Below are 23,126 nucleotides of genomic sequence, written 5' to 3' on the forward strand. Positions count from 1 at the left end.
TTATTTATTCATACATGACCCTTTCTGTCACTCTCACACATCCTGCAACTTCACAGTTCAGGTTGCTACTTCTAGGCTTTGTTCACATGTTAGACTAGTGGTGATTCAAACACTTTCCAACAGCCTCACTTCTGTCATGATTCAGCATTTCAACAGGGGATATATCTCACATGTGACTACCTCAGATTCTGAAGCTGTACTCTTGAGACTACTGCAGGTTACACTATATTTAATTAATGGTGGGACATCTGTATTACAGCACTGTTTAATTCTATCAATTATATTTCCAGTTACACTTGCATACTGATGAACTTGTTGCAGCCATACCTGCAGACTTGCAAATCTTGCTTGCACATTATATTACTTTTAATCAATACACTGCAGTGTTCTGATACATGCTACAGTATAATATTTATTTACAAGTACTGGGTGGGGTTACTAACCTGCATGGTGGCGGATCCGCACCAGCCTACGGGCATGCATCTCGCGGTTCATAGAGCGGACACCTGCAGCTGTAATACGAAAGAAGTAATATTGGACTACACATCTCCATGGTATCAGCTAGTTGAAATCCTTACATACATAAGTAAAATGTAACTTACTCAGTAGTGGGGCGTTGGGCATATCCCGGGCCTCCTGGATCCATTCGGTCAACTGGTCTTGCTTGCGCCGCTTCAGGTCCACATGGTGGTGACGGACCTGCTCACCAGTGCGTGGAATGCCAGTAGCACTGGTCAGATCACGAGCCAACTGGTCCCATGCCTCTGCCCTATATGCTCCCCATGAGACCTGGCCCTGCATGAGTTGGGCCTCGTGATGATGGACAAGGAGCCAGACCATGTATCTGGACTCCTCAACGCCCCAACGCTGTGCTCGAAAGCAACGTCCCTCACCTACTCCACTCATTCTGACTGCAGCTCTGTTCTACAATCGTTTCTGCTGTGTATTCCTGCCTATGGGGCTTATATATGCCGCTTTTCCCGCACATTTCTCTGATTGGCCATTTTGGAATTGTATCTACTTCACTGAAAATGCTTTCTCATGCTCCATTCTGGATTTTATCCCATATATATGCTATTTCTGCATTTCATGGTATTGCTGTCATGGCTTAGTGGTGTAGTACCTTGACTCTAGTGCATGGTATCCTGGGTTCGACTCTGGCAACTGACTTTTGATTTTCCTGACAGAAATGAGTTGAGGACCTGTCAATCAAACATGCCAAAAGCACTTTTAAGCACTTAAAACCAGGTCTGCACTCGTTTGCGCGGAGGTAACGCATGTGCACTGGCAGTTAGCTTGTGGGAGCGGCGCGCAAACGGTGTGCACTGGGATAAACCTTAATTGGCTAGTGACACACATGTTCAGCTGAGCACAGCTAGTTGCAAACAGTTTCAGCCTGTTAAACCGGTGCCTAGCAACGGGCACGCAGTTTGCAGCTTTTTAAACACTACTCAGCTACGGGCACTCCGTCTCACAGCAGCTTACCTATCAGTACATTTCTGACTATTTTTATTATTGTGTTACTTCAGAATATATGCTCCATTTCATTCCATTTTACAAAAGGGAATACATTTACATTTGTACAATACTGTCAGGGGGCTTTTTAGTGCTTATTTACAAAAAAAAAAAAAAAAAGGTTGTTGTGGGGGCTCAAACCCTGCCTGCCTACTCTTAGGCCGGCAACTCTACCGCTAAGCTATTACTTCTTGGCTTACTTTGCATATTTAGTTCTTATATCCTTTTCCACTGACTGCTAACTGTGATTGCGCTAGTAGCACACCCGCGCACACAGTAGCAAACATTTACGGGGTTTAAAAAAAAAAAAAGGTTTTAATTTAATTTTATAACATCTCTTCACTTTATACACTGATGGTCTATCGGGGCATGTGTTGTGTAGTGTGTTTATTCACATTTCCATGGCCTCTCTCGTGGCTGTTTACTTTCAGCCATTCTAGTCTTCCGGGGGCGTGTCCGCTCGCAGGGCTTAGCCTACAGACACGCCCCCTACTCTCTTACACAGACCGTGTAAGAGTTACTAGTGTGATTCAGCATGCCTCATGCACCTCATGCATATGCATGACATGCTGACATCACACAGTTTAACTGCAGCCTCCGTGTAAGAGTTATAACTCTTACACGGAGGCTTCCTGAATCTGGCCCTAAGCCATGTGTACACATTAGTTATGAATACATGTATGTACTGAAATTGAAGTACAGACAGGCATACATGAGTACAAGTGCGTGCACACACATACACACATAAAATGCTTTATGTGAGGAGCAAAAATCTCTGCAGCCCTTCAACCCTCCCATCTAGGGGATATACACTCCCTTTTGCTAAGTCACTTTTTTTTCTAACTCAAAGTTCTGTACTGACATAAAAACATAGAGATGCATTAATAGCAGCTGTCTGACAAAACAACAAAAAATGTTGAAGATCCACAAAATAAGCAAAGAGAAATTGAGTTACACATGTTATAAACAGCTTCATAATAAATATCACTCATCGTTTAGATGTCAGAAGTGGCAGAGTTTTGGTTTTGTCAGTCTGTTGTAATTTTGTCTAGTGGCAGCTACAAAGATTGTGGTAGTTGAGTCACAGCAATTTTAGAGGAACTTTGTCAATCTTAATATAAACTACAAATACCATACTGCAGGACACTGAGGATGCAGGGCTGCTATCCGCAGCACATCAGACAGTCATCTGCTTTGAAAACTCAAGCCATTGAGCTGATAGCCTAAAAAGGGGGAGTATAACTGAAGTAATGTGAAAGAATTTAAATGAAAAGAAAGAAAAGGGACATAGAAGGTATAACCTAAAAAGTATAAAGACATTCCTATTGTAGTGAGGGCTGCAGTCTGGTAAACTTCATAAAGAGTTTAACATGCTGCTGAGTTCACAGGAGCCAGTCAAAGTGGGGAGGGCATATAGGATTAATCATTGCTAAAGCAAAACAAAGTAACATTACATGTCAATTTATTAAACGCTAATTCACTTTTGGTGTTAAAGGTACAGTATTAGCCAAGGCAAAATAGAATTCTGGAAACATGAAAATAAAAAGTGTAATGCAGGGATCTCTCAATATTCTAATAATGCCAGTGGCCGCTTGTGACTTCATAGCAAGGAGGGGAGGAGTTGCAGGAAATAACTGAATGGTTGGAGCCAAATATAGAGGAGTGGGGCTGTATTACAGGAAGTCAATAACCGTTAACTATGATCAAGCAGATATGGTCATTCACTTTCATCCACAGACTGCTTCAGTACAAACCTTTTCATTATAGCCATATACTGACACTTTAGATGTCTAGCTTGTAATTAACACTCCATGTGTCCTTCTGCCTACCTACTAGCCTCCCCTGCACCTTTCCCTCCCATTGCCCTGTTCTGTTTTCCCTTCATCCTGGTCCTACACCATACAGACAAATTACTTTTTTCTTGCTTTCTCATACTTCATCTTAATTTTAAACCTCCACCCCCCCAACACACACACCTCTGTCACCTGCTTTTAACACTCTATAACTGGCGAAGACTCCACTTTAATTTAAATCTGAAGGAAGTAACTGAATTAAGATCAGGTTCTGTTATGACCCCAGAAGTTAAAGTTGTAGTTGAAGTCCATCTCAGACTTTTTTTTTTTAACTAATTTTAACTTCATAATGATGGCCTGAAAAAAATCAGGAGTAAGGAGATATAGCCAGTCTTTCTAGGAACATTACCCCTCCAAAAGACAGCTATCATCTGTGTATTACTTTAGTGTTAGACTGGGATGAAAAGTAAAACAAATTACCAGAGGCATGTATTATACTGCTGAGTGTATGGGAGAAGAAACCAAAGCGCTTTAGATAACATGCACAAAGAGAAAAGGACGGCACATAGAAGCAATGAACACTCAAAAGCTCAACAGGAGAATCAAGTACTGTTATTTGGCAACACTACGCTAATGTTCAGTTGCTATCACACACATCCTGCCCACATTACCACACTGAGCTACTTATTGGGTATAATGCTGATGCCTGGCTGTCACAGAAAGTGAAACAATATGCACACTACTTTTGATTATTTTAAACAAATAACAGTCAATCACTTTTATCCAGTGATAACCGCTGCATCCAATTACTTTATTAACTGAATATACCTCAGATAACAGAATGTAATAAAATAAAAATTTATTTTACCACCCCACAGATGTGACCATTATTTCTGCATTGATGCCTACAGCAGTTTAACAAGCACTTCACTGCCACCAAAATGAAACATTTCCCCCAACAAACCCTTCACTATTTTGTCCATGTGTGCACAACCACTTCACTGACATCAAAATGAAACATTCGCAAACTTATATATATATATATATATATATATATATATATATATATATATGGTTCCCATTCAGAAGTCTGAAACATCATAAGCCTGAAAATCAAAATCCTGAAACCAAAAGCCTGAAAATTCAGAATCCTGAAAACTCAAAATCTTGAAAGCCCAAAATCCTGAAAGCCCAAAATCCTGAAACTCAAAATCCTGAAAACACAAATAATGCTAATATTCCAATACAAAGACACTAATATCTACCAACTGACACTAACCCTAAGCCTAACCCTAAGGTCCGTCACTATCGCACACTCACCTGACCTGCGCCCTAACCCTAACTCACTTAAACCGCCCCTAACCCTAATTTCTGTCACTATTGCATACATGCCTAACCTGCGCCCTAACCCTAACTCACTTAAACCGCCCCTAACCCTAACATAAAACCAACCGCACACTTACCTGACCCCAACGCATGACCTAACACCACAGGGCTAACAATAGCAAAGCCACAATGACATCAGTATGTCTATTTTGTGTTTTCAGGATTTTGAGTTTCAGGATTTTGGGCTTTCAGGATTTTGAGTTTTCAGGATTCTGAATTTTCAGGCTTTTGGTTTCAGGATTTTGATTTTCAGGCTTATGATGTTTCAGGCTTCTGAATGGGAACCATATATATATATATATATATATATATATATATATATATATATATATATATATATATATATATATATATCCATATGGATCTAATACACAAACGCAAAGTTTCAAAACTTCAAACTGCAAATGATCGAGACCATAAGATCCAAGTTTTGAAACTTCGAAATTGTAATAAAAAAAAAATTTTTTTTTTTGCAGGGGAGCAAGTCCCCCTACACCCCCCGCTAAATAAATATACCAACTAAGAGATTGCACTACAGTGAGGAAAACAATGAATTGCACATTCTGCACTGTACAGTGATCTCCATTCAAAACATTTGAAGTTTCAAAACTACGACCTTGCAATTCGAAATTCTGAAACTTCAAGCTTGTTAAGGGAATCTGTGTGTGTGTGTGTGTGTGTGTGTGTGTGTGTGTGTGTGTGTGTGTGTATATATATATATATATATATATATATATATATATATATATATATATACATATATATATATATATATATATATATATATATATATATATATATAGGTAGATATAGACACACACACACACACACACATACACACACACACACACACACACACACACACATACACTTTATGTACTTACAGTACCTTCTTTCAACATCCTCGCAGTAACACACATAATGCCTGAAAAAATATACTTTAAAATAAATAAATGTACCTGTGCTAGTGCTTCTTCTTTTATAATAACTATTTCCTTCTTTTTGGCTTGGTCTGCTTCAGTCACCTGAGGCAGCCTGAGCCAATAGGAAAGGCTCCTCAGTGTGTGCATCATGCAGCAGTCTGGTGAGTTGCAACATATCTATCACTGCTGAGCACTGCCGATCAAACCTAAATGTTGACTGGGAAGCCTAATGCTGGACTGTTTTCAAAACAGCCTGTTAATTGTAAGAAACAGAATTTTTTTTTGTGACTCCTCAGAACACAACCGAAAATCAACTATTATTTTTAATTTAAAAATAATAATTGACTTTCTGAGTTAGCACATTTTTTCTCTGTATAGCTTGGGGACTGCAGCCCAGAAGCCAGTACCATGAGCCACCCCCTGAGTAACGCCCAATACTAAAAAAGAAAGGCTTTCTTATTAGTCGGACAGTAGCTGAAGGATATCAGATCACAGTTTTGATTATACTTGTCGGCTACATTGTACCTACATTGGAATGGATAGTCATTAAGGTTCATACCAGTGACAAAATGTAAGCACTTTTCAATAGACACCTGAAGCAAAATTGTGGCCATTCCTAGAACACAAAATATTTTCTTTATCCATTAAATAAAAAAATTGCCATTCTAGTTCCCTTTAAGTTCAGTGATAATTCTTATGACTCTCCAAGACACAGAGAGTTTGTTCTGCCTAAAGAACTTTTAAAATACAAAGAAAGGGATTTCAACATCCTGCAAATTAATATATACCACAGTTAAACAAGAAAACAGTATGAGGAATACAGACCAAGAAATTTACCTTTCCAACAAAGCAGTCTATTCTATGGCAAATTGTGTTTAAGCTTTCTCAGGAAAACTGTAAAATGCTTTCCTTTCTCTTAACAAATATTCTAGTTTCTAGATTCTCCCTCAGTTCAGAAATAAATAGTGTCTTTTAATTCTATAGAAGTCATGATTTGCTTTTATGTTTCAAGCAGAACTTTTCATATACAAGGGAAACAGACTTTTAAACTCAGTGCTATAATATTACCTACTCTATTCAAATAAGAAAACAATAAAAGGAATGCAAACCAATACATTTACCTTTCCTACTTAGCAGTCTATGCTGTGGTAGATTTCTTAGGAACCCCTAAAAGGTTTTATTTTCCTCTTAAATAAAAATTCTAGCATATAGCTCCTTCCTTGGACCTTATTTAACCTCTCCTAGTTTCTGTGACACCCTTTACAGCCATGGATTTTCTTTGTAGAGCATGATAATTACAAGGCATCTAAGAGAAATGCTGTAAAAGCTAAGATAGCACCCTTAATTTCTCAACATTGTGAAAGGCAAGGATGTCAAACTGTAAGAAACGTCTATGGGTAATGCTTAACAAAAGACATTACATCCTTTAATTTGGAGAGTCACACCTGTTACAGACAGGTAGGCTTTCCTTTATATGTGCAATATATCTACATGACATTTAAGAAATATGCTATGAGAGCTAAAATGGTACAATAAATTTCTCAAACTGTGAAAGAGAAGAATATTAAGCCTTGCAAAAAATATCCTTGGATGATGCTTAACAAATGTAATTCTATTTTTTTTATTTTTCTCTGCATACATCTTTCCCTATATCACATGTATTTAACCTCTTCTAAATTATGTGATTCACCAGGAAATGCCCCCCCCCCAAGCAGAACTTGTAATATACAAGGGAAAATAATTTAACACACTGCAGTAAAATTCACCAATGTGTAACTTCCTGAGGTCATTCAGACTTTTGGCCATCTTGTGCAGTTGTGTTATGTGGTTCACATTGCATTATAAAATGTCACAATATGATCAAAACAAAATCTTACTATGCATGTATTATAGGCAGAAAAGATAGAGGAAGACATTGATCTTCTGTAGTAACTTGCGTTCACCAAGAAATATGTCTAGATAGAAATGAAGATAATTGGTTTTAACAATTGGTTATGTAGTTGACATCACTCTGCGGGGATACAGTATGAATCAACCAGGGATAAAATTGTGAAAAAGATTTTCTGTTTTGCCAGGAATAACTTATACCATGCATATTAGTGCAGCCACATACTGGCTTAGGATGGGGTCTCAATTTCAATGACCTCAACTGAGGATCACAATCTCCAACCAAAAAAGAAAGGTAGTCACTGCAGCTAGGAATGCAGTGTAGTAGTTTCCTTCACTTAGAATAATATTGGCTTGAGGGAAGTTTGGGCCAGAGGACTAAAGCCTTTGCAACTCCACAGTGCCTTTTCTAGGCAGAAGCCTCATACATAATAAACTCAAGCTCAGATTCATTAAATGTCATAGCACCAATACAGTGCTAGAAGTCTAAATATAAAGATGCCTGAATTTGAGGCCCTTCTGTAACTCACACACTTTCATTTTTGTGTAGTTCCTGAGATAGTTTCAGTGTAATGGCTCTGTGTATGCCATAACTGTGTCTATCACACCTTCAGGCAGTTGGAAACACCATTACCTCATATCAAATTTCCCATGACCGTAACATGGAACTCTTGGAGATTCAGATCAACCTTAATGAATCCAACTAGTTCTTAGTTTCTAGCTAAAGTCTTCATCATTTTCTCTCAAAGATCATGGAAAGTAGTTTAATGTAGCGGGGATTAAATATCAAACATCAGTTACCCAGTAATTGGCACATTTACACCTCTAAAATGGACATGCTTAGCATTTCCTAGACTTTTTAATACTGATGCAGTGGAGCACATTTTTAAATCTGACTGGAAATCAGTCTTCTCTTTCAGGCCTAATCTTCCCATCTCACAACCAAATGAGACTGTCTTTAGGGGCTTCTTTAACAGATTATCCAGTGAAAACCTTGTAGAAGATCTATGGAAAATTCCCCCAAATCCTCCACAAATAGACACACCTGATAGGGCTGCTACATTCACCTCTGGTTTTTCTTCAGCACCAAAACAGCCATATAGAAAAGTCATTACTGTTCTGTCATAAATGTTATGTTAAATTCAGGAATAATCCTCTCTTCTGTAAATCTTGTGTTAAACTATATCACAAAAGAAGGAACAGAATTGAAAGTTGGAAGAAATCCTCATCTCTCTATCTTTGGAACATACTGAACTATAGCTGAAAGGAACAGAAGACCAGTATTAGAAAATGTAAAGCCAGCAATGTGCTTAAAGGTGCTATTGATAAAGGAAACTATAAATCTTACTTTAGTTAGGCCAGGACATTAAAGAATAATGCCCACGAATGCAATCAGCTCATCTATAATAATAATAATTTCACATATTCCAGTTCCAAGTTTACTGCCAATATATTACCAGATAAATTTAGTGCTAACTTTAACCCAGCTACCCACACTGTTGCCCCCTATGTCCCTGAACATTTTGTCTCCCCAGCAGTCACGTTGGTACAATTCTTAGAACCTCTCACAAAGGTTAAAAATATTTACATTTGACCAAAACCATTGCAGGCTGCATTCTCATCAGTGCCAATTATGCAATATCTGTGCCTCTACTTAAGCTATTCAGTCTCAGTTTACCACCAGGGTTTATGCCTAATCCCTGAGCAACAGCCACTGTGACATTCCTACACAAGGATTGCACCTCTAAAGATCAGGCCTCACCAGACTTACATGCAAACCATGGAATATAATGTAGATAAATTCAATTATCTAGACCCCAATTTGTTTGGCTTTATTTTCTTTGAAAAGATTACAGATGGTGTTCTGTTTATCTAGGCGTTGTCAAGACTTTTGACACTACACTCCATACTGATGTTATTGAATAACTAGACAAACTTATTGCACTCCCTGTGTTGTCTGCTGTATTGCAAATTGGATATCAAACAGATTATAAATTGTGAAAATTGCTGTTACCGTGTCTGAATACAAAAGTGTAACTACTGGGGTACCACAGAGATCAGTACTGGGCCCTCTCCTTTTTGGAATATATTTTGCAGACTTCCAAGCCGATATCCCAGAGATGTGGTTGACCACATTAGCTGATGACTGCAAGTTGGTCACTGTTATCCAATCATTCTCAATGATACTAAACTGCTTCAGGAAGGGTAAGAATATGCACATGCCTGGCACACTAAAAATAGTCAAGCTAAATGTTAAAAAGTGAAGGATAGTAACATTCGGCAGAAAAGCTGCTTCTACCATATATTTTTTAAATGATACTCCATGCAGATATTGTCATAAGAGACTTATGTAGGCAACTCCCTCTCTCTCAGTCATCATGTTTGTATCATAGTCAGGAAATCATTCTATCTGACCCAATTAATTTCCAGGAGAATATTTTCAAGATACAAAGAAGTCATCCTACCACTGTATTCTTCCCTTATCAGAGTCATCATCAAATATAAAGCTGCCTTTGGTATGCACAAAGCCAAGCCCCAAAGATTTTTAAAGAAGAAAAGGCTTAAATCATTCTGTCATACATGCATACACACAGCTATTTCATGCATGGACAATAATGCCCTTCTAGCCTGCCAGTATACAAAAAAGTTATCCCTGTAATAAGAGCACAAGATGTTCTTTAATAGATCTAAACTAGTGCTTGCTTTAATATAATTTTGGTAGTCTATTCCAGGCATTGGCTAGTACATCTTATCATTCTTATGTAATGTCCTATACAGGTTGTTCCATACTTCACTACTACGATTTGCTAACCTTGAGGATTCCTAAAGGTAGTTGTCTCTAAGTGTACTTCTCTTAAATATCTAAATGAAACACTGTACAAGTTTAGATATTTTAATCTTTCATAATAACTGAAACTTTGATATCAGTGAATGCTCTTGGTATATTTTTGCTGTGTTCTTCACAATTTATTCATGTTAGTTCTCTTATGCGGTTTCATATAATCATTCCACACTCTAGTTTGGGTCTAGTGTAATTTACATACAATGAATTCAGAATTTCTGATTTCTTAGACATTATAAATCTTTTATACAGCCTATAGTTGTATAACTATATTTAACAAATTAGTTGATATTAATTAAACACTCAAAGCTGGGTCTACCCAATTATGAAGATCCTGAAATGAATCCACAGTGTCAATCACTGTGTGTTCTATTATATATTCTTCCTACAGTCTATGTCTCTCAAATCTCACATTCGTTTTTGATGTATTTATTAACATTATTTTCCTTTACCCAGCTCATTGGTTTAGTTAAATTCTTTTGCAGACATGCCCTATGCTAAACAGATGTAATCCATTTTCCCATTTCAAGTCATCTGCATACAGACTGTAGTACAAATCAGACAAGAGCAATAAATCAGAGAGATGCAACCTAAAAAAAGTATGGGCCCATAAGAGAGCCCTGTGGTATACCCTGACTGTAAACTGTGCTTTCACTTGTCTAATTGTTGTATGATACTTGCCATGTCCTATTTATAAGCTGTACAATTATCCATTTTAGCAAGATTACAAAATAGCTAATAGTTCAAATGTATTGATGAATGATTTGAGTATGACCCTATCAATAGCAAAAGAAAGGTCTAATGAGTTAGATCACGAAACACTTTTTCATTTATAGCTAATATTATATTATTATAGAACACTATTTTACAGGTAGTTATAGGTCTATTTTCAACATTTGAATGCTGATATATAGTTTCATGTCCTAGCCTTCCCAGTACTGACAGTAATTTATTCAGAATAACATTCTCTGTTATTTTCCCACAGCAAGAGATTAAATATATATGTCTATATGACTTTGGGTTTGTCCATTTCTTTGTCTTTACCTTAAAGATGAGTTTAACAAGTTCATCACCAATTTTGATGAATCTCTCCATATTTAAATGTCCTAGAATATAACAGGTGTAATGGTAATGCAACTTCACTTTGAAGTTTTCTCAATTCTTCCAAGCAAACAGTGGAATGAGGGCTAAAAACACAGCTGAGGTGCATAAAAAAGATATTTGAATATTTTATTAAGAAATAAGCACTTTCACACCTACCAGGGTGCTCCTTCAGATCAATGAAATCTACTAAAAGTTAACACATTTCTATACAAACATAAAATTGAAGAACATCCATTCAAAACATTGATAAAACATCACATGGCATTGGATAAAATAAATCAGTGTAAACTAAAATGCCCAATCAAAACATACAATCAATGTCACATGACTGTCAGTGTATTGAATACTATGTATCCATTCATTCATCTGAAAAGGGGGCGTGACTGGAAGTACATTTTCAATGGTACTGTTCCATTGAGCCTGTAGCCCTTATCAGCACTGAAGCATTAAAATCCATTTTAATTCATTGGCTTCTGTTCAGTTAACTAAATCTGCTAATCTTATACTCATATTGCATAGCTGCAGAACTAAAAATACAGAAGAGTGTTCAGATCCTTCCAAAATTAAATGCTTAGCTAAAGTGGAGGGGTGTATAAAGAAATCTCTAGTGCTATCTATAAAAGCACAAGCGCTGCAAGCCCTGAAGGGATGCGTTCCACTGCACTGTGAATTCTGTCTAATAGAAGAAACATTGCTACTATAGAATAGCAACCGCTTGAGAGATTACCTATTCTTAAAACAGAATCTAGGTTCAATACCTGCTATTTCGCTAAGGTCACCATCAGCTAACCAGCTGGACCAATTCCTTCTAAACACATCACATGCAGTTAGCGCCTCTGTTTCCTTATTATTCTTTGATTTGTTGGCTCGAGGACTTTCATCCATACCCTGGTGATTTCTTGTCTTTGTTTTCTCAAGTCTTCATTATTAATTCCATCTGTTCTCTCTGCATTGCTATGGTCTAGTTTGTATAGGATGTTTTCAACATAATCAAGTTTAATTTTAGTAACTGAAGTGTTGCTAGCACAAAACACCCCTTTGTTGACTCAAATTGTTTTGCATGAAGATTATGTAAATATATCTGCAATCTGTTGTGTTTCAGAATAAATTCTAGACTCTAAATGCAGTTTATTTGTATGTCTTTATTCCTGCTACATCTTATATACCTATAAAATTATTTTTTATTATTAACAATATCTTTATATTAGTTTTCTTCAACTTTTTCCTAAGCTTGTCTTACACTTTGCCTGTCTAGAATATTTACTTAAGTTTTCAGAATTATAGTTTGACCATATTTCCATTTCTTATTGTTTTGTCTCTTAATTATCTTGTTACAAAATTATAACACCCTGATCTTGTTTGCACCTACATCTCAATGTTAAACATTGTTTTCAGTTGTTCTGTATTCGGTTTCCTTTGAAAACTTGCCACCTTTATTCTGCTGTCTTTTTACTGAATGCATCACTCTAATTAATTTTACACGGTGACTGGTTTGTATCCATATAGTCTGTTACTAATCTTCTGTGGCTTGATGTAGATTTCATTTTAGTAAAATTATCTAGCAGTAACATTTTTAACCCCATAACTGCTGCACATCAAAGGTGGTAAAATGTGACAAACTAACAATGATCTCCTTAGGAGCACAAAAATATCTACTATGTCATGTTCTGTGGTAGATTTGTTTATAATCTGTAAAAATTATTGTTCATTACATATATTGTAAATAAGTTTCTTACTGATATTGTAGAATCAGTATTATTCCAGCTGCTTCTGGAAAAAGTAATCCCCAGCTATTATCATTTTCCTCTGCATGTGTCTTGCAAGAAATATATGACTTCTACTAGTATTAGCATTTGACTTTGCTGGTTTATACACATACACTGTAGCAACTGTAGTCATTTTAGGATTGTCTTTATTGTCATAGTTATACAATCTTCAGTACTGGTGTTATTATCAAAGATGGAATCACAGTTCTCATAACTATCTTTAATTCCTGTCTTAGCACATTCCTGATTTTTTGTTCAAATGTGCCTTACAGTAAAAATATTTATACTCTGGCAGAACTATTTTCAAATTATTGATCTTTAGCCATGCTTCAGAAGCAATAACATCAATTTTGTGTGAACGCAGCAAAATGTTATTACTAATGTTTGTTACATTAACAATCAGCACAGATAAATCAAATTTTGCTAACTTTGAACTGTTAAGTTTCTGACTTGGCAAAAATCCTTTTTTGTATTAGTCTAATATTGCATTATATCAGCTGCAAAAAAAAATGATCTTTCCTTATCTTGACAAGTGGATTCCATTCTGTCTAAATACATGCATGTCCAAAATTAGGCTTGGATGTGCTATTCATTCCTACTTTTTAAAATGAGTAATTCTTTCTTGTAGGTATTTGCCCTAAAATATTTTCATTCAAATTGACCGGCTTCTCCTTCCTATATGTGACTTGTGAATAATACATCTGTAAGACTTGTACAAGTTGTGTTTGTGCTCAACCAACAGTCTTTAAAGAAGAAATTGTTTGACCCAGACTGAGTAAAAATAGCTCCATTCTTCCTTACAGTGAGGTACCCTAAGGCCCTACTCTTATCCTATATTTTTGCTACTGGAAAGCATAACGCAATTTGATGTTCATTATCCTCTTTGCAAATGTAAGCATCAGTTCCTTTAATAATTGAATCTCCAATTACTAAGATATAATTTCCAACCTGATCTGAAGAACTTCCCACCACTAATTGAATAATGCCAGCTTTTTGAGTTGTTGCAGAACAATAATGTTCATCATAATTAGTCTTATTACTCTTAATATTTTACAACTTACATCATTTGCAAGCATACAATTTTCATCTAGCCATCTTTGTACTTTCACAGTCCAAGTATCATTGTATACCTCTTTCTCCTCTTTTCCTAATGGTCTTTAATCCTTGCAAGTTCCAGTTATATTTCTTCCTTTTAGCCTACATCTTGCCTTTTTACTACCTTCTCTGTTGAAACAATGATGTAATTTGTTGTTGACTATTTTGAGACTGGATGATGTTATTTCCTTTAATCTAGGTGTGACATTCCCACTCTGTGCCCGTAATCAAGGAGCCTGAATCCTCACCACTGACAATGGAGAGGGACAGTCACTGGGAATACAAATGGATACCCTCAGTAATTCCAGATGCAGGTCTGTTTGCATCCAGCACAATTTTCCTTAAGCGCACACAGGGAGCACAGTCAGCACAGGGTCTGGATTTCCTTATATCTGTCTTCCTCCAGGACCCCAATAAGGGTCCCCACTGACACAGCTGTTGGAGAGTTGAGTCCTTAGCAGAGTTGAGTCCTAAGCTGGGGTTCCATGCCAAGTCCTCCCACACCCTCTCTGTGAAACCAGTACTTTGTGTTCCTGCTCCCAGCAGCTGACACACACACTCTGAGATTTGATTTGCTCACAAACACACACACACACACACACACACACACACACACACACACACACACACACACACACACACACACACACACACACACACACACACACACACACACACACACACACACACACACACACACACACTCTCCCCTGGGGAAGGCTGGCACAGATTTACTAACTATGCCCCCTTCTACCCAGACTATAGGGTAGTTTCACTGCCACCAGAAACCCTGCCAGCTACTTTAAGGCTCTTACAAGGGTACCCAGTTATACTGTGTACAATTAATACTAATACAAATGATAATTTGACCCACAGCAAAGCTTTCAGGAGTGGCCAGAGTTATCACCAAATAAATATATACATACATATATGCAAATACTCTCAAAGCTTAAATATTTCCTAAAAGGACCAGCCACAATGCAAAGTTTAAATATTAAAAAAACAAAAGTAATGGAGGCAATGGAGCGCAGCTTTAAAAAACAAAGTTATTTATTTCAAATGCAAATAGGTGAATGCTTTTTCAGCCAAAGCCGCTTCATCAGACAAACATAATGTGAAACTGTAATGTTTTCAAATAGGCATCAGCCAATCATACATCAAAGTCAATTAAGAATAAGAATATTTAAAGGCAGCTCTTAAAGACATGAAACATCCTAATAGTTATTATTAAAAATCATTAAAAATATATTTTAAAAGCAAACAAGGATGTAGAGACATAACAGATAGGCTATCTAGCTAAAGGTCTATTAACCAAGACAGGTTTAATGGAAATCTTGTCATTTAGACCTTTCCCTATGTTTGCTCTCATCCTTATAATCCCCTCAAGTTCTTTATGTTCCACCTTGTTCTTATTGGAACCCACTCTGTGGCCCATTTTTACCACTTCTATAACCATAAATTTAAAACTATGTAGATTGCCTAGCTTGGTAATATGTTTAGCTAAGGCATTAGTGTCAGCTTATCTAGATATATCATAGGTGTGCTCTCTCATCCTATCTCTCAACCTGTGGTTAGTCATCCCAATATAGAAGGAGTGGCAGAGAGTGCAATAGGCTAAGTAGACTCGGTTCATAGTGTTGCAGTTAGCACTGGCTTTGAAACACATCCTTTTTCCTGTATCAGGATGTTCAAAGCTTCCCCCACTGTCAATCAAATGGCAAAAATGACAAGCATTACATGGTTATGTATCTGCTGGTGGTTGTGTAGATTCACCCATGCCATGCCTAGCGTGGCACAATATCTTCTTAAGGGACCTTTTATTTTTATAATTATATCTAGGAGTCTCACCCACTAACATACATATTCTCTCATTGGACATGAGTATGTTCCAATGTTTAGTATAGGCATCCTGCAAAAGCCTGATGTTACCAGCATAAGTAATAGGTATCCTCATCCCATTATTCCTATTAGCTCTCCACTTACATGTATGGATTGGAGCAGAGAAGTATGGTTTGCCTTCATATTTTCTTATCTCAGATACACTAGTTATTGCTATCTCAGTTTCTTTTTTATTATATCCCCTATCCAGGAATCTTTTTTTTAATACATTCAACTCCTTATCCAATGTAGAGTCATCTGCTGTTAATCTGGAGACCCTAAGGGCCTGTCCTGTGACAATGTTCTTAAATACGTGCTCAGGATGCATACTTTGTCGATGGACAAAAGTATTTCTGTAGCATTTTTTCCTGAAGACTTCAGTAGTGAAGTCACAGGTATCTTTCTGTTAACTTTAACATCCAAGAACTCAATGGAGTTAGGAGAGGTATTGGCCAAAAAGTTAAGAAAATCAGTAATAGCACTCAAGGTATTCAAAAAGCAGTTGAATCCTTCCCTATTTCCTTCCCAAAGGAGGAACAGGTCATCCACAAACCTCCTGTAAAAGGCTACTTTGTCCATTCTAAATTGTGTTATAATATATGCCTCCTCCCATTTGGCTATAACCAGGTTGGCTTAGCTATTGACACAAGACGTGCCCATAGCCACGCCGTCCCTTTGCCTATAAATATTCTGCTTGAATATGAAGATATTATTATCAAGGACTATTTCCATCAGTGAACAAAGAAGGTCTATCTTATGTTGATCATAGGTGCCATCTTGTAAGAGGTAGCTCCCTAGCATCTCTATCCCTTGATCATTGGGTATGGATGTGAAGAGAGACTCTACATCCATTGTTACCATGATACAATCCTGCATAGGTGGTGTATCTTGTAAGTGCTGATATAAATCTCTAAGGAAATGTTCAGTATCCTTTAGACTAGTTGTATTTTTGGCCAATATAGGTTTAAGGTGTTGTTCAATGTAGATGGACAGGGGTTTGGTGCACCACCCTCTACCTACCGCTATAAGTCTCATGGGGGGTATACTTGGGTGTTTGTGGATCTTAGGCGTACCCTGTATGATAGGTATAATTGGGTCAGATACTAAAAAATAATTATAAAGTTCTAAGTTGATCTGTCCTAGTTGTAAACATTCAAAAAGTTCATTATATATTCTGTTAATACATTGTTTCACTTGCTTTATGGTTAAAGAAGCATATACCATATTGTTGTTAAGCATAACATTCATAGCATTACTATAAAAGGCATAGTCCTTAATCACCAAAGATCCTCCCTTGTCAACTGGTCTAATACTTAGGGTAGGGTCATGACATAAATGTTCAAGAGCTAATCTTTCATTCTTACTTAGATTAAAAAATTTTTAGTACTTTTTCTTTCATTGTACATAGCATAGATGTCATTCATGCAAGCTTTCACAAAAACATCAAGTGCATCTATCAAAGCAGGTATAAAACAACTAGCTTTTCTAAATGTATTAATGTCATTACGAGCATTATTGGTTCCATTAAAATACATTTTCAAAGAAACATTTCTTATAAACATTTTCAATTCAATAATGATTTCAGCGTCATTTTGTTTGCGGGTATGAAACTCATACCTTTGTTTAGAACATTCATCTCCATTTGATTTAGTCTATGACTAGAAATGTTCCATATTAGGGTGGATCCCTGTTCTGCACATTTTCTTGAGTGTTAGTGGATTCCCTTCTTCCACAGATGCCTTCCTTTTTAGACGTCCTCTCCCCATCAGACATTCATAAAAACTGGAATTTCGAATGGGGAGTGGATTTACCAACAGTCCATTTGCACTGAAAGATGTATTGGGTTGATTATTAGTTCCAGTATTGTGGACATACTCTTTCCTGCGTGCCCCTGTGTTGTTTACAATATCTGTGTTGGCTTTAACACAGACTGCTGATATAGAATTAAGTTGCTGGATGGGATGTGCCTCCTTCGCATTAGGTTCTGAATTGACATGTAGGTTATCTTGATTTAAGGTGGAACCTGTATTTGAGGCTAGAGAGTTAGTTTCTGCTTCATTTTGCGTAAATGATAAGAGGAACTGGGATGATCATAACTTTTGTTGATATGTGAGCCATCAGCCCTTTCATCCCTGGGCCAAGCAAACATCCTCCCTTTAGAGAAGTCATTTAAATCTCATTGAATTTCTTTCTTTTGTAATTGAGCAGTTGCTTCTCGTAGGCACTAACAGTCTCTGTGACATGCTCGACCTTAAGGTCGACGATAGATGGAGGGTAATTCTCATATAATTCTCTCTGAAGTTTTTCTAGGTCAGATCCTAGTGTTACTTCTTGAGGTTTGAAAAATTTTATTAATAATCTCATGTAGCTATAACTCGTATCTAGATTAATTTGCTGCCATTGAGTTAGTAAATCACTATATAGGCTTCCATAAGTGGACATGTTCAAAACCCTTAGCCCACGGGGAACGATATGCATATTAAGGCAAGCCTCAAAATGAAATCTTTGAGCTTTAAGTCTCACTAACTTTTGTGCATAATTTTCCAATTTGTGTATATCCTTTCTAAAGGCATTTAAATCGTACTCACAGTCAATAGAATTGTCAGTCACTGTTTTATCAGGTATACAGTCCAGCAGGGGATTCTCAGAGCTCCAAAAGAAGGTAGAGATATTCCTGTGACCAGTCACATTTCCGCTATTCAGCTCAGATGGTAATCCATGGTTTAATGGAATTGAACAACTTTCTGCCATGCCCTTACACCAGTACAGTAATCACCAGAGTTTCAATCACAGGAAATATTAAAAATAAAACAGCTGGAAAGATTCACACAGTTACAGAAAAACAGTACTTAACTATTGTCACTATATTTGCCTAACTGATTTACAGAATTACTATCCCCTGGTTACTTGCTAGAACAAGGCAAAATTAAGTAGGTGAGGGATCCTACTGTGTCAGGTTCCAAGAAACAGACTGCTCAGACTGACTAAGAGACTTCTCAATATAATATCAAAATATTTCTAGGATAGCTTAAAGAATGACATCACATCTGGTTATCTGATTCTGTTTCCTCCACTATCACTACCACTAGAAGCTGCCAGGAATTTAGTACCTATATACAGTTAGAGTTTTGCTGAGATCTGCTGCAGCTCCTGGAAGTCATAAAACAATTTCAAACCTCCACCCTTCCAGAATAGCAATTAGCTCCCTGCCACAGACAATACAGAAGGCTTCCTAATACTTGGTTTCCCAAATATTTTGTCTCTGGCTACAACCAGAATTGTAAGATGCAATCCCTATGGCTATATTTAATTTCAACTATTTTTCAAAGTAAACTGGGATTGAGATTAACCTCTTCTCTTCCAGTGTCCTCTCTTAAAACACATATTTAATTCAGTTACAATAAGGTCAGGACCCACTGTTGGTATATTTTTACCACAGTCAACTTTACAAATACATTTTCAACAGAAGAATATGTACAAATCAGTTTGATGTAAAAATGACATATAATTCCTTACAAAATTCCAGCTAGCTGTGCTGGCATATTTTACACATCCACTGCCCTACTTCTCCTAGCATGGCTGGCAATACCTCAGACCATCACACTAGCTATATACATCAAAAATACTATTTCCTGTGATCTGGGTATTATATACCAAAGTAACTTTCTTTTGTTTAGCATAGTTTCTCTTAGTATTATATACATTTGTCAGTTTCTTTTTTTTCTGGTTATTTGCTGTGACCATCTTTCTTTCATTTTTTTCTACTTCATATTTTATATCTGCAGATTGTTGTATCCTGAATTGCAATGGTATTTGTAGTACTGTGTTTAACAGGGGTTGAGTGAGTTCTGTTTGCACTTTGCATAATACTATTTATCTCTTCAGCCCAGTTTATATATATATATATATATATATATATATATATATATATATATATGTGTGTGTGTGTGTGTGTGTGTGTGTGTGTAGCAAAGGTTTCCAGGCTATGCATACTGTGTAAGAGCAGTCATGCAAAGCAAAGTCTAGACTTATTATCATTGGACAAGATACAGGGAGGCATACTCATTTAAAAAGTCCTCAGTGACAAATCATTTAAGTACAGAATTATAAAATTTAAAAGAAACAACAAATATCTAAAGCAATAATCACATAATTCACAGAAATGACAACAGATGGTAAATGATGTCAAATCATATGAAGAAATCAAACAAATAATATACAAATATTACACAAATTACACTAACCTGAGCTAAATTTGTAAAAAGGGAAGCACTTCATAAAGTAGTTATTGGGGCCTACCACACCACTCATGCACATCATACGAAGATGCAAGATCTTGTGCTTGTGACCATTCAAAGTCTTGGCTCAATTTAAAACTAGCTAAGTCCCTTGCGAGGGCTACAGATTGCCTGTTTGCCTATAGTCTATCACTTTCTTCCTTCAAACAATAAAATCAGAGGTAAGAAAGAAAATACAAATCAAATAAATCTTCTGCTATTAAACAATTATATGCTGGGAAGTTTTCTTTCTTCCTCTCTTGCATTATTGAGTGACGTATTGCTGATTTGGATACATTTAAGAGGGCTTTAGCTCAATGGTTTAAAAATATTACATTTCTAACAGAATAAGGCAAACTCTTAATTGGTCTGCATTGGCTTTGAGTTAGTATATAGTATCAGTGAATCATTAAAAGCATAAAACAACATTTGAGATAAGGTCTGCAGTGTCCTACCTGCAATCTGTAACAAGTTATAACCATCTAGGCACCGTGGATGAGCTAGAGTGTGCCTGCCTATGATCTCTCCCTTTTTTCTAACAAACAGTAAAATCAGAGATAAAAAATTAAATATAACTCAAAGCTTCTGCTTCCAAACAGTTACACAGGAAACTACAAAAAACAAAACTGGATGGTTTGATATAATAGATTGGTACAACTGACCTTATAGTCTATCAGCTGATTTGAGGGTGTTATGTGTCTTGCTTTTTGAAATATAAAAGATCCATTCTTATCTGACCCTTTAATTTCTTCACTTAACCAGTGGCTTTACAAACATTGGCAACAGGGACCAGAGTCAACACTATCAAATAAGCAAAACTCACTGGAGGGATAGCTTCCTAGCTCATTATGTTTCCAGTCTATGGAACAACCTACTGTTACAGGCCAACAAAAATTAAAAGAAAAAGATATGCAATAAAAGTCTTTTGTGTTTTTATTTTTCATTGCATGTCTTTTGGGTTCTTGCTTTTTATTTCACATATTTTGGTACCTGTGTAGCAGTTGGATATGTTATTTAATATGGTATTTACTTTTAGAGATTGTCTTGATGATTGGATGGAGAAACAAATTTATACCAGGATCATTCTGTACCACCCTGCTTGTGTTGGGTGTGAATGCTATTAAGTGCTTGAAAAAGTTTGCAAGAACTTTTAGTTGTGTCTACTTAAATATGTGTATGGATAGGTATCTCATGGTCCCCTTAATCACTTGTTAATTTCTCCAAGTCTTTTGGGTTTCTAATACCATGATGGGAATGGACCTCATTCCTAAGTCAAAGTATGATTAAAGTTCATGAAATGAGTATTGTTTCAGTCTTTGATGTTAACCAGAAGTGCTCTTTGCAGCACTGGCAATGTGCCCAAGAATGACTCCTTCTGCAATTCATACTTCAACTTCTTGTTAATTTCTCCAAATCTTTTGAGTTTCTAATACCATGATGAGAATGGACCCCATTCCTAAGTCAAAGTATAATTAAAGTTCATGAAATTAGTATTCTTTCAATCTCTGATGCCAACCCGCAGTGTGCCCAGTAATGACTCTTTCTGCAATTTGTATGGAGTTACATGTATTGGTAAAATATCTAAATATGATTGTAGATTCTTTTTTATAAGACCCGCTGCTTCTATTGCTATTGTAACTGTCTGGGTATCTTTCTTCCACATTGCTTTCATTTCTGTCTGCCTGCAAATCCTGGTATTTTATGACTTTGTGCACCTGTATGCAAGACACAGTAGTCACTGGGTGTGGTGATTTCAATGATCAATGCTACTTTTGTCTTCTTTTCATAGACCACTATTTCTGGTTTTCTCACATACATCTTTTGAACTGTTGGTATACCCGTGGTGGTGGTGCTGCGGTAGCGTTGTCGCCTCATAGTAAGACGCTGTCCCGTTTGATTCTCAGCTAGAGCGTCTTCTGCATGGGGACATGCGAGAATGGGCATACCTTCGTTGAAGGTTGTGTGTCAGGGCTGGTAACTCGGCACGTAAAAATCAACTACCAATCATTAGTGGACCGTAGTTTTGCTGTGGCGACCCCTAACCGGGAAAAGCCAAAAGACACAACAACATCTTTTGAACTGTTGGTAATGGGTGATGCCATGTGATGTAGACTTCATAATTTTCTATGATGCTTTGTGGCTCATGTTTCCAGTGTTTTTCAACTGCTTCAATGCCATAATGTTTGCACAATCCCCAGTGCAACCGTCTTGTCACATTATTATACCTTTCAGTATACAGTACTTTAGTATTAGTATATCAAAACTAGCAACAGCATGTGCGACTATTTCCAATTCTGTTTTACAAAACCTACATTTGTTTGTTTCTCCCACATGTTCAATGGACTTTGTAAACTAATGTGTACATAGCCCACTATCTTGGGCTGCCAATATTAACCTTTAATCTTTTAGTTTGAATTCGTCTCTCCTTAACCATTCCTGTATTTGACCCTGATCAATATGAGGTTCTTCAAGGAGTTTTCAATACCTGCAAATATATTAATGCATTTTCCACATTTCTTGCCTTCTCATCTGATCCTTCACCTTACATTAATTTTTTTTTTTTTGTACATCCAGTTGTTGCCTGATTGTTTTATCTACTTTTGTTTGATTTCCATTCCTGTTTGATGCTGATATGCTTCTTTTAAACTAAGCAGGGAAGT

The sequence above is a fragment of the Protopterus annectens genome, chromosome 10.part0, assembly GCF_019279795.1.
Source record: "Protopterus annectens isolate FY-2018-M chromosome 10.part0, PAN1.0, whole genome shotgun sequence".
Taxonomy (NCBI): Eukaryota; Metazoa; Chordata; order Ceratodontiformes; family Protopteridae; genus Protopterus; species Protopterus annectens.